Below are 18,533 nucleotides of genomic sequence, written 5' to 3'. Positions count from 1 at the left end.
TGTGTGTGTGTGTGTGTGTGTGTGTGTGTGTGTGTTTCTGTGTCCCACACCCCGCTAAATTCATCTATTGAAAACCTAATGCCCAAAGGGATTGGGACTTTGGGATGTGATTAGGTCATGAGGGCAGAGCCCTTATGTATGAGATTAGTTCCTTTATGCAAGACGCCCTGGAGAGGTAACTCCTCCCTCTCTCTGGTAAAGATGGAAGAAGTCTATAGCTTGCACTGGGGGCCATGCCAGCATCTTGATCTGGGTCTTCCAGTCGCCAGTACTGTGACAAATAACTTCTCTTATTTATAAACTGCCTCGCTCACAGAAATGTGTTCTGTGTTAATGGACCATGACCCTGAGGGAGAATAGTCCCCAAGCCCCTCCCCCGCAGTCCTTCCCTCCTGGTTTGCTGATAAGCTAACTTGATCTACAGCCCCCCCCCATATTTGTGGTGGCTTATTTCCCAGGAGACAGGGCTTTCCTCTAGCTTCATTTCACTTTTTTTTTTCCTGGCAGTTACATCATCTGAGTGGAAGTAGAAACCTCTTCGACAGTAGTTACTGTGCTTCTGCAAGAACTATTTTTTTCTACTGTTATTTCTTTCCTGTTTTCTACATTTTCATATCTTCTAGGTCAGTATTAGAAACAGTATATTTTAAACAGCTGCATCATTTAAAGTTCTAGGGGCTCCTGGGTGGCTCAGTCAGATAAGCATACCACTCACAAATTCGCCTCAGGTCATAATCTCACAATGTGTGGGTTTGAGCCCTAGGTCAGGCCTCTGCTCTGACAGCGCCGAGCCTGCTTGGGCTTCTCCCCCTCCCTCCCTCTCTCTGCCCTTCCCCGTGTGCACGCCTTCTTTATTTCTCTCTCTCCCTCTCTCAAAAATAATCATTAAAAATAAGGTTCTAATATGATTATCTTTTCTCATAGACAGCAATCAACAGGAATTCTACATATCATGTAATTCCTGTTTCTTTATGTCACATCTAATCTATGTTTCTCCCCCCACTCAGTTCTTACATTTTTTGGATATGAAGAGTTTACTTATTTTTTTAATGATTATCGATGTATTTATTTTATATTTGAGAAAGAGAGAGAGAAAGAGAGTAAGCAAGCAGAGCAGGAGCAGAGAGAGAGACACACAGAATCAGAAGCAGGCTCCAGGCTCTGAGTAGTCCACATAGAGCCTGACATGGGGCTTGAAACCGCTAACTAGGAGATCACATGGACCCAAGTCGGATGCTCAACTGACTGAGCCACCCAGGTGCCCCAAGATTTTATTTTAATTTAAACATTTTTACTCATCTGTACTGTTTTCTTCTCTTGTAGGTTTTCTTTAAATTCCACTTAAGTAGCATACATTCATCCTGTACTAATTTCCAAGTGATACAACCTGTTGATAAATGTGCTTCTTACCCAAGAAATTACAAAATGAATAATTAACTCAATGTTATCTTCTTGAATCCCATGTGACTTATATTTATTGTTGGAATATGTGTTCATTGTTTTTTTTTTAATTGGATCCCTATAATAGATGATCATGTGTTCAAGTAGCCAGTACTTAATTAAATTTCCTTCCAATTTTCCTCGTTAGTCTTGCCCTATCCTTCCTATTCTTTAAATCTTCCAGCTCGGATGGAAATTCAGCATTCAAAANGGACACAAGTCGGATGCTCAACTGACTGAGCCACCCAGGAGCCCCAGGAGTTTATTTTAATTTAAACATTTTTACTCATCTGTACTGTTTTCTTCTCTTGTAGGTTTTCTTTAAATTCCACTTAAGTAGCATACATTCATCCTGTACTAATTTCCAAGTGATACAACCTGTTGATAAATGTGCTTCTTACCCAAGAAATTACAAAATGAATAATTAACTCAATGTTATCTTCTTGAATCCCATGTGACTTATATTTATTGTTGGAATATGTGTTCATTGTTTTTTTTTTAATTGGATCCCTATAATAGATGATCATGTGTTCAAGTAGCCAGTACTTAATTAAATTTCCTTCCAATTTTCCTCGTTAGTCTTGCCCTATCCTTCCTATTCTTTAAATCTTCCAGCTCGGATGGAAATTCAGCATTCAAAAATCCTCCAGCTGTGTCTGTATTTTGTTTTCTGGAAACACTTTTCTTTGGGTCATACTCTTGAAATACCAGGAATTTGTTGATTGAGTGTTCATTACTTATTTCATCACAAGGCAGACGGTTTCTCTGTCTTCAGGCTCCAACTGTGGCTGCTGGGAAGTCCCGTCTCAGTCTGAATGCTACTTTTGAAAGATAGTTTTGTCTGTTTCTAAAATGATCTTTTTGTCTTCAAGGGCTTGAACTTGCACCATGAATTGTCTCGATGTAAATCTCCTTGGATCCGACACGATTGAAATTTCCTCGTTGTCTTCATCCATTTGGGCAACTAACAAAAATGTCATCAACTGGATGGCTCATAAGCAACACTTATTTCTCAGAATTTTCTACGTAATGTCACATGGTGGGAGAGGCAAGGAACCTTCTCAGGCCTCTTTGATGAGCACACTAACCTCATTCACGAGGGCTCCACTTTCGTGACTTAATCACCTCCCAGTAACCCCTCCTCCTAATACTGTCACCTCAGGGGTAAGGTTTCAACAAAGGAATTTTGAGAGACACAAACAAAGGGACCATAGACTTTTTTTTTAATTCTGGTTGGGTGGCTGGAGATCTTTCATGAGTTCTGAAAAACTCTCAGCTAAGATCTCTTCTCTTTTGGTTTTTCCATATAATATATAAAAATTATCCACTGACACGTGCAAAGTAGGCAATGGAAGAATGTTTTTTCTTATAGTTATTTCTTTAATTCCAGTAGAGTTAAAATACGGTGTTATATTGGTTTCAGGTGTACAATCGAGTGATTCAGCACCTCCGTACCTCACAGAGTGCTCATCACCATAACTGTATTTTTAGTCCCCTGAACCTCTTTCACTCATCCGTCCAACCACCTCCCTTCTGGTAAGCACCATTTCTCTGTATTTCAGAATCTCTTTCTTCGTTTGTCTCATTCTTCATTGGTTCTTTTATGTCTTAAATTCATGTTGTTGCAAATGGCAAAATTTTTTTCAGTGTCTCAGTGGGGGGGGGGTGTAGATAGACAGACAGACAACCTCTTCTTTATTCACTCATTTATCAATGAGCCCTTGTGTGGCTTCCACATTTTAGCTATTGTAAATAATGCTGCAATAAACAGAGGGGTACATGCATCTTTTGAAATACATTTTTTCATAATCTTGAAGTAAATACCCAGTGGTGGAATTACTAGATCATATGGTAATTCCTTTTACTACGGTTTTTATTCAAATTTCAGTTTGTTAACTTACAGTGTAATGTTAGTTTCAGGTGTACAGTATTCAGCGGTGACACAACACCCAGTGCTCATCACAAGTGCCCTCCTTAATCTACATCACCTGTATAACCCATCCTCCCCCACCTCCTCTCTGGTACCCAGCAGTTTTTTATCTATCGTTAAAAGTCTCTTTCTTGGTTTTGCTCCCTCTTTTTTTTTTTTCCCCTTTGCTCATTTGATTTTTCTCTTAAATTCCACATACAAGTGAACTCATATGTTTTTTTGTCTTTCTCTGATTTATTTCATTTAGCCCAATACTCTCTGGTTCCTACCATGTCATTGCATATGAAAAGATTTAATAGTTTGGGGTGTTTTTTTTGGTGTATTACTACCATTTTTATTTAAGTAGCAGAAGAATAATAGAAGATTAGTTTGCTCTACTGAGAATTTACCTCTTTTTTCACAAATCAAGGAAGAAAATGAAACTGGTAACCAAATGGGGGGCAATGTCACAGCGACAATATTTTAATTATTAGTTATAAGTTATGTTTTAGAAAAGCTAGATTTTTTCTTTTTAATTGTTAAATTTTATTTAAATCCATGTTAATTAACATACAGTATAAGAATGGTTTCAGGAATAGAATTTAGTGACTAACCACTTCCATGCAACCCCCAGTGCTCATCATGACAAGTGCCCCCCTTAATGCCCGTCACCCATTTAGCCCATCTCCCCCCTAACCCCCCTCCAGCCATCCTCAGTTTGCTCTCTGAATTTACGAGTCTCTTGCCTGCCTCTCTCTTTTTATCTTATTTTTCCTTTCCTTCCCTTATGTTGATCTGTTTTGTTTCTTAAATTCCACATAGGAGTGAAACATCCCATTTACCTTTCTCTGGCTGACTTATTTCACTTGGCATAATACAATCGACTTCTATCTACATTGTTGNTTTTAATTATTAGTTATAAGTTATGTTTTAGAAAAGCTAGATTTTTTCTTTTTAATTGTTAAATTTTATTTAAATCCATGTTAATTAACATACAGTATAAGAATGGTTTCAGGAATAGAATTTAGTGACTAACCACTTCCATGCAACCCCCAGTGCTCATCATGACAAGTGCCCACCTTAATGCCCGTCACCCATTTAGCCCATCTCCCCACTAACACCCCTCCAGCCATCCTCAGTTTGCTCTCTGAATTTACGAGTCTCTTGCCTGCCTCTCTCTTTTTATCTTATTTTTCCTTTCCTTCCCTTATGTTGATCTGTTTTGTTTCTTAAATTCCACATAGGAGTGAAACATCCCATTTACCTTTCTCTGGCTGACTTATTTCACTTGGCATAATACAATCGACTTCTATCTACATTGTTGCAAATGGAAAGACTTCATTCTTTTTGATCACAGAGTAATATTCCTCTGTGTGTGTGTGTGTGTGTGTGTGTGTGTGTGTGTGTGTGTAGTCACATGTTATTTATCCACTCATCATCACTCAATGGAAATTTGGGCTCTTTCCATGATTGACTATTGTTGATAGTACTGCTATAAACATTGGGGTACATGTGCACCTTTGAATCAGCATTTTTGTGTCCTTTGTATAAATACCTACAAGTACAATTGCTAGGTCATAGGGTAATTCTATTTTTAATTTTTTGAGGAATCCCCATGTTTCCCAGAGTAGCTGTACCCGATTGCATTGACACTTACAGTACAAAAGTGTTCCCCTTTTCCTACATCCTCACTAACATCTGTGTTTTTTCCTCCCTGTGTTGTTAATTTTAGCTATTCTGACAGGTGTGAGGTGGTATCTCATTGTGGCTTTGGTTTGTATTTTCCTGATGAGTGATGTTGAACATTTTTCCATGTGTCTGTTAGTCATCTGGATATCTTCTTTGGAAAAGTGTTCACATCTGTCCATTTGTTTGGATCTGGATTATTTGGGTTTTTCTGGGGTGTTGAGTTTGATAAGTTCTTTATTGATTTCGAATACTAACCCTTTATCTGATCTGTCATTGAAAGTATCTTCTCCCATTCCATTGGATGCCTTTTAGTTTTGATTGTTTCCTTTGCTGTGCGGAAGCTTTTTATCTTCATGAGGTCCCAAAAGTTCATGTTTTCTTTTGATTTCTTTGCCTCCAGACACTTGTCTTGTAGGAAGTGACTGCAGCTGAGGTCAAAGAAGTTGTTGCCTGTTTCCTCCTGTAGGACTTTGAAAGTTTCCTGTCTCACAGTTAGGTCTTTCATCCATTTTGAATTTATTTTTTTTAATTTTTTAATGTTTTATTTATTTCTAGGAGAGAGAAAGAGAGAAAGCGTGAGCAGGGAAGGGTCAGAGAGAGAGGGAGATACAGAATCTGAAACAGGCTCCAGGCTCTGAGCTGGCAGTCAGCACAGAGCCTGATGCGGGGCCGGAAACCACAAACTGCGAGATCATGACCTAAGCGAAAGTCGGACGCTTAACCGACTAAGCCACCCAGGCGCCCCATTGAATTTATTTTTATATATGGTTAAGAAAGTGATCCACTTTCATTTTTTTTTTCAAACAGTTTATTGTCAAATTGGTTTCCATATAACACCCAGTGCTCATCCCCACAAGTGCCCTCCTCCATGCCCATCTCCCCGCTCTCCCCACATCCATCAGTCCTCAGTTTGTTTCTCAGCATTCAAGAGTCTCTCATGGTTTGATATCAGTCTGATTTTCCCAACACCATTTACTGAAGACACTGCCTTTTATCCAGTGTGTATTCTATCCTGCTTTGTCAAAGATTAGTTGGCCATATGTCTGTGGATACATTTCTGAGTCCTCTATTCTGTTCCATTGATCTATGTGTCCATTTTTGTGTAAGTAACATAATGTCTTGATGGCCACAGCTTTGGAATGCAGATTTAAGTACAGAATTGGGATGCCTCCAGGTTTGGTTTTGTTTTGTAACATTACTTTACCTATTTGGGGTATTTTCTGGTGCCATCCAATTTTTTAGAAGTGTCTCTTTCAGCTCTGTGAAGGATGCTGCTGTTATTTTGAGAGAATATTGAATATGTAGATTGTCTTCGTTAATATCAACATTTTAACGATATTTCTTCCAATCCATGAGCATGGATTAATTTTCCATTTCTTTGTGTCTTCTTCAACTTTTTTCATAAGGTTTCTATAGTTTTCAGCATACAGATCTTTTATAGCTTTGGTTAAGTTGATTCCTAGGCATTTTATGGTTTTAAGTACAATTGCCAATGGGATCAATTTCTTGCTTTCTCTTTCTGCTGCTTCATTATTGCTGTATACAAATGCCACAGGTTACTGTTTATTAATTTGTATCTTGTGACTTTATTGAATTCATTTATGAGTTCTAGTAGTTTCTTTAGTAGTGTCTTTAGGGCTTTCTATATATAGTATCATATCATCTGCAAAGAGTAAAAGTTTTATTTCTTCCTAACATTACAAATGACTTGTTTCTTTTTGTTTGTCTGAATTGCTGTGGCTAGGACTTCCATTACTATGTTGATAAAAGGAGAGTGGGAATCCTTGTCGTGTTCCTGATATTAGAGACAAATCTCTCAGTGTTTTTGTTTTTGTTTTGTTTTGTTTTGTTTTGTTTTAACCATTGAGTATAAGGTTAGCTGTGGGATGAAGAGCAGCCTGTGAGAAGTGGTTGGGGGTAACAGAGCATTTCTGTATCTTGACTGCAATGATGTGTATATAACTCTATACATGGGATAAAATGTCAGAGAGTTCTATGTAAAATCTACAAAACCTAACTCTCTGTAAAAACAGGTGCATCTTACTATGGTCTGCAGGATAGTTTATTGTAGTGTTCCAATCAATTTCCTCTGTTTGGTAATACACTACAATGAAGTTGAAGGAAGCGGGCTGACAGGTACATGGGACCGCTCTGGAGTCTTGGTGCAACTTCTTGTGAATTTATATTTATATGAAAACTAAAAGAGTTTTTAGGGGCGTCCGGGTGGCTCAGTTGGTCAAGAGTCCAACTCTTGATTTCGGCTCAGGTCATGATCTCACAGTCTGTGGGTTTGAGCCCTAACTCAGGGAGACTGCTTGGGATTCTCTCCCTCCCTCTCTCTCTCTCCCTATCTCTCTGTCCCTCCCCCACTCTCTTTCTCTCAAAAAGGAAAAAAGAAACTTCAAAAAATACTTCAACGTTCTTAAGAAGCTCAGCATATCTCAAACAATATAAACAACAACAACCAATTCCTACCCAGACACATCAAAGTCAAACCACTGATCATCAAAGGTAAAGGAAATAAACCAAAAATGTATGAAATTTTATTTTGAATACCTAAGTTGGATGCTTTTACCTGTATATTCCTCTCCTCACAATTGCTATTACTTTAGGTATTATGATATCCATTTTTTTTCTTAAATAGTTTCTTGTCAGTTGTTTTCCATAGAACATGCAGTGCTCATCCCAACAAGTGCCCTCCTCCATGCCCATCACCCCCCTTCCCCTCTCCCTCACCGTCCCTCAGTTTGTTGTCAGCATTCAAGAGTCTCTCATGGTTTGCTTCCCTCCCGCTCTCCATCTATTTTTCCCCTTCTTCTCCCCCATGGTCCTCCATTAAGTTCCTCCTAACCCACCTATACCTGCAAACATATGGTATCCTGTCCTTCTCTACATGACTTCTATCGCTGAGCATAACACCCTCAGGTTCCATCCATGTTGCTACCAATAGCCAGAGTTCATCCTTTCTCATTGCCATCTAGGATTCCATTGTACAGATGAACCACATCTTCTTGATCCATTTGTCAGTTGATGGACACTTAGGCTCCTTCCATGTTTTGGCTATTATTGAGAGTGTTGCTAGGAACATTGGGGAAGATGTGCCCCTATGCATCAGTCCTCCTGTATCCCTGGGGTAAATTCCTTGACACATCACCACAGGCAAGGGAATCAAGAACAAAATTGAACTATTGGGACCTCATCAAGATCAAAAGTTTCTGCACGGCAAAGGAAACAATCCATAAAACGAAGAGGCAGCTGATGGAATGGGAAAAGATAGTTGCAAATGACACATCAGATCAAGCGCTACTATCCAAAATCTATAAGGCTCTCACCAAACTCCACACCCAAAAAACAAAGAATCCAGTGAAGAGATGGGCAGAAGACCTGAACAGACACTTCTCCAAAGAGGACATCCAGATGGCCGACAGACACATGAAATGATCTCCATTTTTTAAACGACAGCACTGACTCAGAAAGCATAGAAATTAGCTAAGTGGTGGTATGAAATTTAGTCCAGTTTGACAAAATTTGAGGCCCAGTTGTTTTTATACACCCAAAAGTTGTCATGCACTTTTCTAAGAAATCAAGTGGACATCTGGAGTAGAAGCGTATCCCTTCCTGTTGAAGTATAAAATCAGAAGGATAGGATACTGTAGGAGTGATTTCTAGGCCATATGGGTTCAACTATTGAAATGGGAGAAATGATCATGGTCAAGCTAATTGGCATCCATTAAGGTACATTAGGTGACAAACAAAGTAAATGACTCAGGCTAATGGGACCAAAAAAGCCTTTATTGAAGGGTTAGTGGGGATGCTTAGCATATTAAACTAATAGTTCAAACAGCCAGGTCTTCCAAAAAGGAGGAACTGAAGAAAGGCCAGTCGTAGAGGCTCCTAGATCTTTCTTGAGTTGCAGACAAAAGATTACCAACTGCCCAGTCTCTAGCTCCTCTATTTTCATTGTCCAAGCTATTGGTACAGATTTCTCCAACCCAGACTGATGATTCTTCCGAGGGTGAATCATGGAAGCCAAGTAGTGAATTAAGGACTTCACTTCCTTAAGGGAAGCCTGACTTACTTGCCTATATATTTGTGGACAGAAAGTAGAGCCTCTTATCAAAGGAAGTGGAAAAAAGAACTAGGCAGATGAAACCAAAAGCAACTATAATCGATCTCTTCTAGGACACTGAGGTACACGACACTTCTTATACGTATATAGCCATACGGGCGATGGACATAAAAAATAGTTTCAAGATAACCATGGATATAGAGATGATATATACATATATATATTTCCATGTGTTTCTATGCATATATGCATATATATCATATATATGAAACGTGTGTATGCTATATTTGCATGGCACTTAACACATTCATTGTACAATTTCAAAGATAAATTTTCATTTCCTTTGTCATCTGCCATCTTCAATCAGAGGGACACACACACATACAGACAAATTTAAAAAGTGCTAGTGACAGTTCACAATTCATGAGGCCATAGGAGGGACATTCAAATAGTGCCACTTTCAGATGGTGGTGTTTATAATTAGTAGCTTTTGTTGCACTTTTTGATATTGTTAAAACTGAAAACTGCCCTATGGGATTTGGGACACCTATATGTATATACATACATAGGGCAGTTTTCAGTTTGAACACTATCAGAAGTACAAAAGCTACAAATTATGGACACCACCATCTGAAAGTGGCACTATTGAAATGTCCCTCGTATGGCCTCGTGAACTCTGACGAACGCTTTTTAAATTATTTTCTGGGTATGTGTCACTATGATTGAAGATGGCAGAGGAGAAAGAAAAATGAAGATTTATCTTTGAAAATGTACAAGTGTTCAGTGACATGCAGACCATTCAACATGCAAACTAGCTTGCTCAGAAATTGGTAGCTTTTGTGTGTTTCAAACTATGAACCTTGATGGTAGTCTGATTTTTGGAACGCCCTGGGGTGCATATATTTGATGGTCTCTGATGGTTTGTGACACATTCCATCCTTTCAACTGTGACCGTAGAAGAAGTGTGTGTACATCTGCATGTGCACAAGCACATGAAAGCCAAAGGGGTGGGTTTTCTCTGCTTTTGGTTTCAATTGTGCACTAGCTTTTCCTGTCTCCATAATGAGTAGAGCGCCCCAGGCAAGTAACTGTGTGGGCGGGCATGTGAGGGAAAGCATGTTCTCCCCTTGTCGGGAGAACCCTGGGTAGACCTGCAAATGGCTCTCCGCTCCTCCTGGTGGTGTGGTGATAGCGGTGGGGACGGGGTGGGTGTAAATAAAAAACCTTGGGGACTGGGGTTTTTTAGACAGGATAAAGCCGCCTCAGCAGAGTGTGGTCTATTCTACTTCCTCCCTCGAAAGCAGCCGAAAAATAATCTCTTGAAGAATTCTTTCAGCCAAAATGGTTTTTCTCCTGGCAATTGTGTGTTATCTTCCTGCCCTCCTTCTTCTTCCTCCTCCGTCTTCCTCTCTATTGTTTTCTGCTTGTTCTCCAGCCACGTCATGGCTACGTGGAAAAGGCGGCAGCTAAAGCCCTCACTGACTCCATTCTGCACATGCTGCTTGAGGGCCTCTAAGGTGGGGAAGACCCGGCAGCAGGCCATGCACTTGAAACCGCTTTCTGGGGCCAGCAGCCACTCGGGCGGCTTGGCCATGGAACATCCCTCTAGAGGGGGAAGCTCTGTTGGACTCTCAACCTCCTGCCTTTCCTCCTGGGCTTCGTTGTTCCAGCTGGAGTCACTGTCAGTCAGGAGTTCTTCTGTATACGGACAAGAGAGGTCGGTTTTGGGAGAACTTATTTCAGAAATGGTCAGTTCTTCCATTTTTCTCTTCTTTGAGGCCGGCTCCAGTCCGTTCTTGCCCTCACACAGGACAGCCACCCCCCTTTTCCGGTGGACACGCAGGTAAAATATTCTCATGAGCCTCTCTCCTTTGGGGTGTTCTGAGGATAAAGAGGGTTTAGGATTCCCGATGGGATGGAATGGGAAGGAGGCTGGTGGAAAGGGGGGAGAACTCTCCAAATTATCGTGGAATCCAAGACAGGTTATTTCTTGATGGCACTGAAGTGTTTCTAGGCAAGAACATTCCAAACATAGGGAGCATAAGTACGTGATGTCGGCAGGACTTAAGATGGCCACAAGACCATTCTTGTGTGGATACGGGGAGCAGAAGCATATACACACGTGATATTCAGAATGTGGGGAGTGGTATGTTTTCTTGGAGGTGTGCAGCTGGTGTCACTGGGAAGATGAGGGTGTGGTGCGTCTTGTGGAGTTGTATGTGGGTTTGGGGACATCTCCGGTGAGTGTTTTCCACACTGGTAAAAGGCAATGGCGGATGAATGTGTGCCTGTGTGTTCCACGGTGCGACGGTACATGTGAACAGGTACGGGAGCATTGCCTGTTCTTGCTGTTGAGTCAATATGACATCAAGTGTTAGCAGAAGTGAACTAGGCTCTCATAATGTGTGGCTCCAGGAGGGGCTGACGTCCTTGTGGGTCAAGCGGCATCAGGACCAGAAAGGCAGTATATGAAAGTGCATCCCCTCCATGGTCTATGAGTTTCCTGCAGTTTGCATGAGGGAGTTCAAACAGGTTGTCTGTGTGAGAGGACATAATTTACTTACGGGATTAGTGTGTAAGTGGGTGAGACTGTGTGAAGGAAGGAAGGTACCGGGGCATACCGACACCATGCTACTAGAACACAGGAAGGTTAATGAGGACTGAAGGCAGTAAGTTTGGGAGAAAAAGTCAAAGGAAAGAGAAACGGGACCATACCTGGCGGGAAGGGATACAGATGAGGGAGTGTGAGTGAGCATCCGAGCTCATGCTCATCTGAGGGGGAAGGTTCTGATGAAATGCCCACACCAGCACTGTGCTCTCCGGAACGCACAGATGTCCCAGTGTTCATATGAGGAGCTGTGTCTTATCTTATCTCTCCCTCTCTCTGTTCCTCTACAGGGGCTTCAGTCCAGTGCCTCTGCCCTGAAACCCTTTCCTGCATTTGAGGGGAGAGTGAAATAGGTATGGTTTGGGCCAAGCAGCTCAGCTGTACCTCCTGTCCGTACTCAGACCCCACCTCTTCGATTTCCTTACCTTCCCCATCAGCAGGAATGAGCGTGTTTGCAGAGGAGGTCCAGGAAAAGAATTCTGCGGCAGAGGACTTTTCTTCCACTGCATGGCTGCAACCAGGGACCACCACACATGACTCAAGAGGAGGCAAATCCTCTTGACCTTTCCTGTCTTCTGGGGAATGGAATAAACACACACACACACACACACACAACCCAACACAGTGAGGTGGTGTTTTCTGGGGTCCTAAAACCAAACCAAACCAAACACTGAGATGTGGCATTTTCCAGAATTTGTCAATTCACAAGACACACACTTAGTGGACCTTATAAGTCACACATATTACCAAACATGAGACGTGCTCTCAAAAAAAATGGAGGTGACTTTCTGGTTGGAAACTCGACAACTTTAAGGGGAGTTGACCTTTGTAAATGTCACTTACTAGAAAAAGAAGTAAATAATAATGATGAAAATTGTGTTTATGGTGGATGCCCTTGATATTGAGTACCTTGTATGTGATATTTCTGGAGATGTGTAGACAATACTGACGCTGAGTAAGAACCATGCCTGGAAACAGTTTGCACTCACTAAAGTTGGATATTATTAGCTTGATTTTCTTCATGGGAAATTGTGCACTTAGACAATGTGGGGTCCACGTTATATGAAGACCTCTGCATCTAAATCTATCTACTCACATATGGATAGCTTTCTATCTACACACACACACACACACACACACACACACACACACAGACGGTGAAGAAGGACAGATGGATGGATGCATGGATGGACGCATGGATGGATGGGTCGGTGGGTGGATAGATAGACAGACAGAAAAATAGATAGATAGATAGATGGATAGATAGATAGATAGATAGATAGATAGATAGATAGATAGATAGATAGACAGACAGATAATGTTTAGAAAAATAAAATCTATTTTCACGATTCCCTGGGAACCCCGGTGCTAGAGATGGTAAAATTAAGACTTCACAGACTCTTCTTTATATATACTTCTACTTTTCTCTTAGATTTGTAATCTTCCCATTCAGATCCTTTAAGAGCTTCTACCAAAGAAAACAGGGATGCTGACATGGTATATTGTTGCCCCCTAACAAGAAACAGAGACCCTGGGCAGTCCTTGCGAGAGGGGTCGTTCATGGTCATTGCTGAGCAAAGGAGCTCAATCCCAATTTTTGGCTACCATGCTGCCTCACCACCATGCCTGAATCCCCCTCATCTCCTACTCTCCCCCACCACTCACCGCTGTGAATGAGCTTGTCTGGAGAAGAGACACAGATGTCTCTTGAGCCTGAATCCTCTTCCCTCTGCTTGTGGAATTGGACCAATTTAGAGGGTCCAGATCGTGATGAGCCTTCACGTGATTTTAAGACTTCTGGGAAAGAGAAGGAAAATCAGGTATTTTTTGCCTTCGCTAAACACTCAAGAGATACAATGTCGAATCAAACACATGGCACTTATCATCACAACGATTCTAGTCTAGTTTCTGTTCAAGGTCCTAAAATTGAGGTCTATGAAAACATCTGTTGGAATGAAGTATCTGATTCCCTGTGAGAGCTGTATGCTGTTTTCTGCATGTATCTGCGCACCAGTTCTTCCCTGGGACACGATCAGGTGCCCATATTATTTGTTATTGTTCCTCTGTTTACCACAAGAGGAAATTTGGAGGATGTGTGTCGGTAAAGGGGTGCAGTGTGCCAGTTGCGGTTTACGATTGTGAGTCCTGCTGCTTCCTGGGAGGTTTCGAATGGACAGGAAAGAACTGCCTGACTTCCTCTGCCGGTCCTTAGCCTCCCCTTCCAGATACCGGCTCTCGTGGGTCCTCCCATGAAGGCCCTGCTGTGTAGCTGTGCCGCACGTGGACACTCCAGGCAGATTCCCAAGGCGGACTTCACACCCCACCTCTCAATGATGGACACAGCTCCCCTGACCGCTAAATGGATCAGCTCTCTTTTGGTCCTGTTATTGGTGTTACTTTTCCCACATGCCCCACGCACTGTTCTGACCAACTGTGGTATCTACACTTACCAAACTTATAGCCTGCCTTAAAACCTTCCCAATTTACAGTTGAGTTCTAGGTTGTTGGTTATTTTCCTGCTAAAATATGCTTATTTCCTGGATCACCTCTACCTCTACCGTGGTTTCCATATATGACGGAAATCACCAGTTAGTTTTCCTTCCTCCTCAATTTCCATTGGCCTTTCGGTAAATAAATTGGTAAATTTTTGTTCCTGATAAAATCACTCAATATTAAGTCTCTTCTCATGTTTAAAAACTGCAGTGAGGCCTGTGACACCTTCACGAAATACATCCACTTTGTCTCTTGGGTGACCGGAGTGTCTGGTAGGTCCCGTTGGGGTAAGGAAGGGACACGTCAGAGGTGGTGGTATATTTTTCAGAGAGCTAGTATGTGTACCAGGTTTGATGAGCACAGTCCGATGTGTGGATGTGTCTGTCACATTTCTTCAACAATTTTACGTAGAGGGTGCAGAGGTGACACGGCCATTGTATGAGAAGGTAGCGTGTGAAGTGTTGGGTGACAGGCAGCATAATTCTGTCTTTGTGCCGCCAGTACATCTTCTCTGTACCATGAGTGATCTGTGTGTCCTATACTATTGACGTCCAAGTAGTTACATAATTTCTAGTTGCTTTATGTGGGACTCTCTGAACCTGGGTGATTTTGTGAGAGCTGCTGAGACCATGAAAGTGATGGAAATTGCCCATGTTATGGAGAGATGGGAGTCCTCCTATGAGCTCCTAGATTGTGCAACTGCATGAGGGACCTGAGGGAGTCGGAAGCGAGGAGGTTTCAAAGATGGCATAGGATTGGGTTGGCTTCGTGCCTTCTTAATGGGAAATACAAGGTTCTAGAAGAGTGATGTGATCTGTGTGAGTTAGAGATGGTGGTATCTAAGGAATGAGGTTAGAGAATGCAAACGTGAAGAATACAAATGCTTCCCAATGAGATGTGAAGGTTGACTCAGTGAGGATCAGAGCTTAGCAGCGTGTCTGGAAGTGTAAGGAACTGGGAGCAGAGAATGGGGAATGAAGGTAGGAGTGTTAATCAGTGTAAACGTGAGGGCACACTTTGATGAGTCTAGTTGTGGGTGGGATGGAATAAAGACTCCTGTGTGTTTTTGAGGGTAGGAGGTTGTTGGACAGAAAACTTAAGGATCCTTTTCAGATCACTGTCCCTTCTTCCCCCATTAGAGGGCATCTCCTGAGGAGCTGACACCTCTCTTCAAGAAAAAAGTGACATCTACAGGTTCCTCCTTAGAGACGCTATCTGGTCCTTGCTGGTCCATTTCACACTGGTTGTCAGACCTCTGCCCACATGATGACCAACTGAGCTCATCTTCCCAGGAGCAGACTGAATTTGTCTTGCCACTTCTCAGAGAGCGGTGACACTTCCTTTGCCTCCATCTTTGTAAACATGGTCCTGTTCTGATACCCTTGCACTTTCGGTTACTTGTCCTTTTAGAGACATCCCTCGAGTCTCTCGGTTTTTCTTACATGGCTGAAATGAATATCTTCCTGAGGGGAAAGACAACTTGCATCATTGCCGTAGTCTGGACATGGACTTGGATCCGCTTGTATCTCTCATCTCTCCGTTTGTAGACAGCAAATGCCATGCTTACTTCCTTTGTCACTCCCTACTTTCAGTTCAGACATCTCTACTTAGGAGGATTTTTATTGTCAGAGATGGAGAAGAAACAGTTTGGGACAATGACATTGTTTTCTTCCTGCCTGGGAATAGAATCAAGCTGTGCTTTGCTTGTTTAAGATTTCTGTTCAGTTGCATCCACATTGAAGATATATCCAATCCTTCATACATTCAATACATTTGGATTGCTAACACAGACACACATGTGTCAGAGAGGCATGGAGAATACAGTCCTTTTTCTGGCCAAAGCTCCAGAATATAAGTAGTCAAAATTTTTAAAAATTTTTCCCAAGTCTTGACGGTCAGGTGTATAGAATAGATGTATATTGTCTTCATGGAGACGCCAACAGTGTGTCTTGGAACTGTGCTATCCCAGAGTGTAGTCAATATAGTGTAATATTTGTTTACGTGACTCTACATCTGTCATTGCGTGGAACACATTTTCATTTTAGCTGTTATAGGCTGAATGATGCATGACCCCAAGATGCCCCTAACTTATCCCCAGAACCTGTAACGTTACCTTATAAGGTCCAAAGGACTTTGCAGATGTTCTTCAATTAAGGACCTTGAGGTGAGAAGATTATTTTCGATTAGATGGGTGGATCTCTAGGACCTATTTTCGACTTCTGACCTCTAGTAGAACAGAAGAAATTATTGGCGTTTTGAATCCACTCAACTTGTGCTAACTTGATACAACTTTTGATAGATGATAATAAGTATGCTGCCTGAAGCTAAAGACCTCCACATACTCTGGATTCACTGGGGGATTTACAAGTGGGCAGTCTCTATCTACCCAATCTCCTTTCTTTTCTGAGGGCAGAGTTGCTCATTGGAGTCTATGGTACTGCCCACTCTTCGTGCAAAATAAGGAGCTTAGAATACTTGAACTTCCAGTCACGTGACATGTGACTGTCATCCAATATTTCAGGTATACCCACTTTTTGGACCATCTCTGAATTCATGATTACCAGTTTGGGAGCGTTAATCATCCAACCTGTTGACATTGAATCAACGTCTCAGCTCACCTTTTGTTCCTGTGTTGCATTCTGTCTTTCTGAATACATTCTGTGTTTTTAACTTTTTATGTTTTATTTTTATACTTTCATCTGAATCACATCTTTCTTTCATCCTTATTCTTTGGGATAGGACTGTTCTTTTCCTTCAGCACATAATTTGGTACTGTCATGCCATTTCAACAATCACTGGTGAGAAGTTCACTGCCTGACAAATCACCATTCTTTGGATGTGTTATGTGCTTCTCTCTAGTTGTTTTAAGGACTTTGTTATGAAAGTTCTGAATGTTTGTTTTAGTGTCCTTTGGAGTGGATTTATTTTTGCCTTTCGTGTGGTAAGCTTCCTAATGATGTTTCCTGATTCTCAGGATTTGTTCTTCCGTCATTTCTGAAAATGATCTTGACCATGATCACTTTGTGTTGTCTTCCTTTCTTTGTGTTACTCTTCACGAACCTCAGTTGGATATGTCCTATTGTCACATTGTGTCCTCATTTACCATAATCTCCCCTCATACTTCCCATCTATGGATCCCTCTGATTTCTATTTGTAGGTACTTCCTTAGCTGCATCCTGCGGGTCACAAATTTTCTTTTCATCTGTGACAAATGTAATGTTTAACTCATCCCACATTTTTAAAATAATTTCTAGAATGTTACTTTTCATTTCTAAAACTACCACTTTCATGTAATCTTCTTCTTTCCTGGTAGTGTTTTAAGGTTTTACATTCTTGATAATTTTAAACATTCTTATTTACCACCCCTACAGCTCTGTTACATCAATTGATCTTTAAAGCTAAAACTTAAGAATTTGCTATGTTTGCAGAAGCTAACTAAGAGGTACATGATTTGTAGTTTACTTTTTTTTTAATTTTCTTAATGTTTGTTTATTTTTGGAGAGAGAATAAGTGAGACACAGAGTGTGAGCAGGGAGGGTCAGAGAGAGAGGGAGACTCAAAATCCGAAGCAGGCTTGAACACACAAACTGTGAGATCATGACCTAAGCCGAAATCAGTGGCCAAACCAACTGAGCCACCCAAGGGCCCCTGTTTTGTAGTTTCTGATTGTGAGCTCAATTTAGCAAGTCATTCAGTAGAGAAGACTGTTTAACGTCAATAACTAAGGATCCGGAGCTTTTGTCTATTTTCTGTGATCAGGTATTACTAGAAGACTACAAACGATGGTTTCATGTTATATTAATTTGTAACTTATAGGCTTAAGTGACGCCACAGCAATTGTGGATACTGTGCCTTAGATTTCACTTCTTCCCTCGATAAATGATATTTTTCCTGAAATGAATGCACAGACTTCCTCTGTACTGCCCAGGAGTGAAAAATGATTAGGATGAATTTCTACTGAGGGTACAGAAACAGAGACCCAGACTCCCAAATAAGAGAGGAGGGCAAGATGATAACTGGACCCAATGGGTACCTTTCCCCCATTGTCGGAGCAGACATGCTGAGCTGGACCTCTACAGATCTGTTCAAACTCTCACTGCCCTGAGTGCCGAGACTTGAAGTGCCCTTCCTTTCTCCTTACCAGCACAAGAGCGACGGTAGAAGGACGAGTTGCTGGATAAATATTCCAATTCAGAGGATGCGTGTTTTGCCTCAGAGAGCAGAGGGGTCTTCCAAAANAGGACGAGTTGCTGGATAAATATTCCAATTCAGAGGATGCGTGTTTTGCCTCAGAGAGCAGAGGGGTGTCTTCCAAAAAGTACTCA

General features: G+C 41.4%; 1 pseudogene across 1 annotated transcript; it reads right to left on the bottom strand.

Annotated features, from left to right (window-relative positions):
• Window positions 1–8,809: 8,809 nt before the first annotated feature.
• On the bottom strand, window positions 8,810–18,424 carry LOC144244183 (protein FAM170A pseudogene; annotated as a pseudogene). Its single transcript, XR_013338861.1, has 4 exons — window positions 18,350–18,424; window positions 13,381–13,512; window positions 12,141–12,290; window positions 8,810–11,117 (listed from the first exon to the last, which is right to left on the bottom strand). The product of XR_013338861.1 is annotated as a protein FAM170A pseudogene (transcript).
• Window positions 18,425–18,533: the final 109 nt, after the last annotated feature.

The sequence above is a fragment of the Crocuta crocuta genome, unplaced genomic scaffold (assembly GCF_008692635.1).
Source record: "Crocuta crocuta isolate KB4526 unplaced genomic scaffold, BGI_CrCroc_1.0 scaffold1205, whole genome shotgun sequence".
NCBI classification, from domain to species: domain Eukaryota; kingdom Metazoa; phylum Chordata; class Mammalia; order Carnivora; family Hyaenidae; genus Crocuta; species Crocuta crocuta.
This window is presented reverse-complemented; position numbering and strand designations above follow the sequence as displayed.